General features: G+C 55.3%; 1 protein-coding gene across 1 annotated transcript in view; it reads left to right on the top strand.

Moving 5' to 3' along the window:
* The first annotated feature begins 2,684 nt into the window (after positions 1–2,684).
* The window catches only part of TPRA1 (transmembrane protein adipocyte associated 1), a 13,465-nt gene continuing 10,479 nt past the window's right edge, over positions 2,685–5,670 (top strand). The window contains exon 1 of the mRNA XM_006091291.3: positions 2,685–2,778. The gene's annotated coding sequence lies outside the window, so the exon portion shown is untranslated. The remainder of the gene's footprint in view (positions 2,779–5,670) is intronic.

Raw genomic sequence — 5,670 nt, 5'->3', positions numbered from 1 at the left:
GCCTGGGCTCTTCAGACTATATTATGACAATGTGGGGAGTGACCATAGGCCTGGGGCAAGACCATAAGTAAACTGCTGTCCCTACCTGTGAATGCAAACAGATCCTGATAGGGATGGTTAGATCAAAGGCTACCCATCTGTGGCCATACCGATCTGTCCTAGCCCTGACACTAGCTCAGCAGCTGCAATTTGGGCTACTACTAGTACTTTGTTGTTTGCAGCAATCTACTATCACTCTCTGTATTTTTCCAAGGCCAAACTGATGAATTAAGTAGGGATGTGATGGACCCTGACCCTTTCCACATGTTTTAGGTCTTCAAAGGTGGCACTAATCTTTGCCATTTTCCCTGGTATGGAAGATTGTTTTTTATTTATTATCTTGGCTGATGTGGGTCAGTGAGGAGAAGTTTCAGGGATGTTCACTTCTATGAAATCTCTCACCACTCAAACCAAGGAACCAAAGTGGGTGTTCTGCTGATTATGCCAGTGATCTCTTCAGCCTTCTGGCTACTACTTTGACCTCAATGGTATATGACTATTGCACCCACTGCTCCTAACAGCTGAGCACTACCATCTTGTCTTTTTATTTAAAAATACATATATTTCTATTGATTTCAGAGAGGAAGGGAGAGAGAGAGAGAGAAGCATCAATGATGTGAGAGAATTATTGATCGGCTGCTTTTTGCACACCCCACACTGGGGACCTAGCCCACAACCCGGGCATGTGCCCTGACCAGGAATTGAACCGTGACCTCCAGGTTCATAGGTCGATACTTAACCGCTGAGCAACACTGGCAGGACTACCATCTTGTCTTTATTATTTTGGGACCCTCAATGCTACCAGCAAGCCAGTTCTGTAGAAGGATTTCTTGTCAGCCATGGCCTGGAGAGGATGCCCACCCCAGAGCCTGGTGTAGGATAAGAAACAGAACTTGGGAGTCAGATTTTTGTTTATTAAACTATTATTTATTGAAATTTGTTAATGCTTCATTCTGCCCTGTGTGTAGGAATACTGCAGTGAAGAAGCCACTGCCTGGGATGAACAGAGGGGGTGAAATAGAAACCCTGAGTTCTACAAACAATATCCACAGAAACCTACATGAGGGCATTATGACAGTAATAAACTTTTTTCCTCCCAGGAATTCTGTACTGTCTCAAAAAGTCTAAAAGTAAAGATGGAGGGTAGTCTGGCCACAGATACTCCATTTGTCCTTCTCTGGCACTTGGTAGGAGACGTTTCCTGCCTCCTTGAGGTTACTAGTAGAAGTGGCCCAGGACTGGCTTTTACCAATGTGAGTTGGAGTGATGCGTGTGACTTCCTGGCAGAAACTCCAGTTGTTGACCTTGGCTCCTCACAGCTCATTCATGAATGCAGGCATAGGCCTGGAGCAGCACGTCTGCTGGCTGATACAGAAACTATGCATGCTGACCTAGGGCCAGGGAGGGACAGTCCCAGATATGCCAAATACCAAATGGTCACAGGCGGTATCCTAACCCTTCCTTCCTTTTAGAACAGGAGCTAGGCGAAGAACAGGGTCCAATCTCATTCCAGCCCAACTGTGAAGCAACTTTGTTATCATGGGATGCATATCTTGGGTTTACTGTGATAAGTGGATGTCGACAATTTGCACCAGGCACTGAGTCAGCCTCAGGACGTTGCAGGGAATGTGACAAGCACAGTTCTGTCCTCACGACACTGACATTCTGGTGAGGCGGGAAGGCTGATGACTAACTAGGAAGCAAATTAATATAATGTTAGTGAGACGGTGCTCAGAAAGAAAAAAAGGGCATTATGTGACAAAGGCTGGCCAGCTACTGTAGCTAGAATGTTCAGGAGGGTATGTGACCAAGAGCCAGCCGGGCAGTGGACAGATGCAGGGACCCGCAGGCAGGAACCAGCTTGGTACAGTCCAGGAAGAGAAACAGAAACCACTGTGGCCTGAACAGCTGAATGAGGAGGGGGGTGGGGTGCGGGGCTGGTGGGCGATGAGGACTCGGAAGAGGGGGCGGGCTGTGAGGGGCCAGCGTGAGAAGAGCCAGGAGAGAACACAGCACAGATGCCAGGAAGGCCTCATTGAGGAAGTTACCTGAAGAATTGCTGCAGTTAGAAATGCGAGCGGAGGCAGTTCAAAGCAGAGCGTCTAAGCTTTGTCGTTTCCTGGTTGTGTGGCTTTGAACAAGTTATTTAACGTCTCTGAGCCTCAAGTTCCTCCTCCGTAAAATGCGACTAGTAATAACCTCCCTGCAGGGTTGTTGTGAAATTAGCGCCTGGAACCCGGACGATGCTCAGGAATGCCAGTGCGATTGGATGGAGGCTGCCCGGCAGCGTGGACGCCGGTGGAAACGCGTCATTCAGGTGCAGGGAGACGCGGCGGCGGCTCCTCCCGGCGGCTTCCGGCCCCCGCCCGGGCTCTGCCTTTGAGGTCAGAGGGCCCCGCCCACTGGGCACCTGATTGGCTCTTTCCGCTACGTAGCACCATTCCTATAGGCTCTTGGGAGCTGGGGCGGGTCCGAATGCTCCGAGGAAGGACTGTGGCTGTTTTTGCAGTTTTGGCTGAACTAAAAGGACGCGCCTTCCTTCCGGGTCGCCGCTGCGAGGAGGAGCCTCACGGCGTCCCGGGAGCCGGTGGGCCCGGCTCGCTGACCGCCTCTCGCCCTCCCCTCTGACCCTTCATTTCCGCGGAGCCGGAGTCCCGCGGTCTGTGCCGGGTCCGAGCACCAGCGGCTGCGGATGGGCGACCGCGGCGGCGGGGCCTGATCGCGGCCCGGAGCTCTCAGGTAAAAGGGACCCTCGGCTCCTGTCATTGGCTGGAAGCCCTACCGCTGGGCTGGCACCTCCACTCCAGAGAGGTCCCGGCCTCCGCCTCCCATCTGCAGCCCTTCCCCCTCCCGGCGGGTAGCCCTGGAGCCTGGGTGCATTGGGGGTTTCCCCGCGGCGGCTGTCAGGGAGCCCGGAGCTGATGGGGACTCCCATCCCCACAGCTGGACCGGGGCCCACCCGCCCCGCTCCTTTCTCAGGGGTGTCACCACTTCTCGCACAGCCTCAGAGAATGCCCCGTTGGGGAGGTTTCAGAGGGCCCCGGGGGTCTCTGGGTGCGGGGGCACCAAGGAGGAGGGGACGAGGTAACTGGGAGTCCCATGGGGGGTGGGGAAGGCCCTAGGCTGGGGCAGTGACCACACACACGTAGCTGCACAGGCCCAGGGCTGTGGCCTGTGAGCAGGGCTTGCTGACCAGTGGGTTGAGGCTGTGCAGGAAGAGGTCTAGGGGCCAAGACACCCCCACATCTGGGCCTCTGTTCCCATCGACAAACAGGGTGACAGGCCTGCGTCCAGCTTTGCTGTGGCCTTCAGCCGCCTGAAAGGGCAGGGGAGTGCTGTTCATGTGCGGAGGCTTTGCCCTTGTGCGAGGGGCCACCTGCAAGGCTGGAGGACTCTGCGTCCACAGGACCAGGGGAAGGAGGGGGGAGTTGGGCGTGGGGATGGGCCTCGGGGTCCTTCCACATGGATCCTTCTCCCGCTCCCCAGAGGGGCTGGGTTGCACTGCACTGGGGATTTATTTGCCCAAATCATAACATTTGCTGAGAACTTGTTTTGTGCTCAGCCCTGTTCTAGGCTATGGGGTCACGAGCACACTGGGGATGGACAGCTAATAAATAAACACACAGCCAGGGCCACTTCTGACAGGCCACGTGCCGTAAAGAGAACACAGTGCGGGCTAGCTGGGAGAGATGGTTAAGGAGGGCTTCTCGGAGGGGCTGGCCAGAAAGGTGAGACGGTGCTGGGAGAGGAGCAAGCCCCAAGGTAGGCAAACGTTTGGAGAACAAGATGAAAGCCAGGGCCTGGGGAGAGGAAGGGACTGAGGCAGAGCAGTAGGCAGGGGTCGGGTCAAGTTGGGCCTTGAAGGCGAGGGAAGGGGCTCAGGGCCACTCTTCCTTCTGGGGGGCTCCCGGTCGGGCTGCTGGCAGTTCACGTGGAGTGGCCTCTCTAGGACAGTGTCCACCACGGCTGAAGGATAAGGGGGTTTAAAAGCGCAACAAACAGCCTGCTGGGGGTTGGAAGCACAGAAGGGCGTTACGGCGACTGTGAAGAAGTATCGCCGGCCTCTTTCTTCTCAGGGCTTTCTGATTCCCCAGGCTTCCCACCTGGGAGCTCTGGGAGAGGTTTGGTCAGTCCCACTGCACAGGTGAGGGATAAGGAAGCTGTGGCCGGGAGAGGGGCAGCACTGTCCAGGCGCTCACAGCAGGTCCAGCACGGCATGACCTGAGCCTCGCTGGCCTCTTGCCCTGCAGCTGGCCAAAGACAGAGGGAGGGACGTGGAGGCCCAAGCACTGGGTGGGAAGATAGCTTCTGGAATGTTCATGACGTCAAGAGACGCCTTCCCCTGGTGGGAGAAACTGTCTCGGTTTCTCTGGTCCTGGGAAGCTAAGACCAGAAGTTGCTCTACGAGGAGTGAGCTGGAAGGGGCCATGGAATCTCCCCTGTCTCACCGTCACTTGAACATTATCTCAGGTCTCCAGAACTCCCTCCCAGTGTAGACTCCCTGTGCTCAGCATGGTGGCCTGGTCCTCATGTGGGTACAGCGAGGCCCCAGTTATACCTCAGCAGTCACATACAGGCACAGAGGAGGGGGCTTTTGTCTCTGGGGGTGCCTGCTGGTCAGGGAGGAACACTTTCCTCAGGAGACTTCCCATGTGACATCACATGCTCTGCCTAACCAGCCGCTGACAAGGAGAGTGGGCCCACCCTCCCTGACTGAGCAGAGCTTCTGTGCAGGGCACTGCTGGCAAAGGGAGGACGGCCATTCACTTGGTGGACTGCCTCGTGCATGGCGGGACATTTGGCAGTCCTGGACTCTGTCCGTGAAAAATCCAGAGCACCCTGCCCCCGGGTCCCTGTGTCACACGGGAGCCCCTGTGCACCTGCTGAGGTGTCCAGTATTGCTCTACACAGTTGGCTTATACTCATTGAGGTTCAGCTTCTGGTGCTGGGGAGGGCTCTGCCTGGAACACAGGGCATCATGGAGGCGGGTCCTGGAACAAAATAGTAGCTCGTAGCAAGGAAGAAGGGGGCATTGTCTGCTGAGGATGCCGTTGGCAGTGTTGGCCTCACTACTGCTAAATATCCAGGGGCTCAGGCCAGACACCACACCTGCCTTCTTTGCTCTCTTTTCTCCATCTTTGCGTCTGCCAGCCAGTCTTGTGGTCTAACCTCCCTAAGGTGTCCCACATCCCTCCACCCCACCCCACTACCACCACTGTTTAGCCACTGTCCACTTGTCCTGACTGGTGCAGTATCTCCTGAGTCTCCCCGCCTCTACTCCCCCCCCCCCCCCCCCCCCCCGTTTAATCCTTTTTCCGGGGGGGGGGAAAAAAACAATAACTTTTTTTCTCCAGAAAAAAGGGACCCTTTTAAATTTTTTCTAAAAACCCTTTTGAGGGGACTTAAAAAAAAAACAAAGGGGGTGGGGGGGGGCGGGGGGCCCCGTTAGAAACCCCCCCGCCCGCTTTTTTTTTTTTTATTAGAAAAAATGGGGGGGGTTTTTTAACCGGTAAAAGTTCTACGCTGTTTTTCTATCTGGGGGGGCGTTAGAGTGGGTCATCTCTCATCGGGGTATTTGGTCCCTTAGTGTTAAAGGTGGGACTCTCCAAAAAGTAGGAACGCGAGTACCCT

Source organism: Myotis lucifugus, unplaced genomic scaffold, assembly GCF_000147115.1.
Source record: "Myotis lucifugus unplaced genomic scaffold, Myoluc2.0 scaffold_90, whole genome shotgun sequence".
Classification (NCBI taxonomy): domain Eukaryota; kingdom Metazoa; phylum Chordata; class Mammalia; order Chiroptera; family Vespertilionidae; genus Myotis; species Myotis lucifugus.
This window is presented reverse-complemented; position numbering and strand designations above follow the sequence as displayed.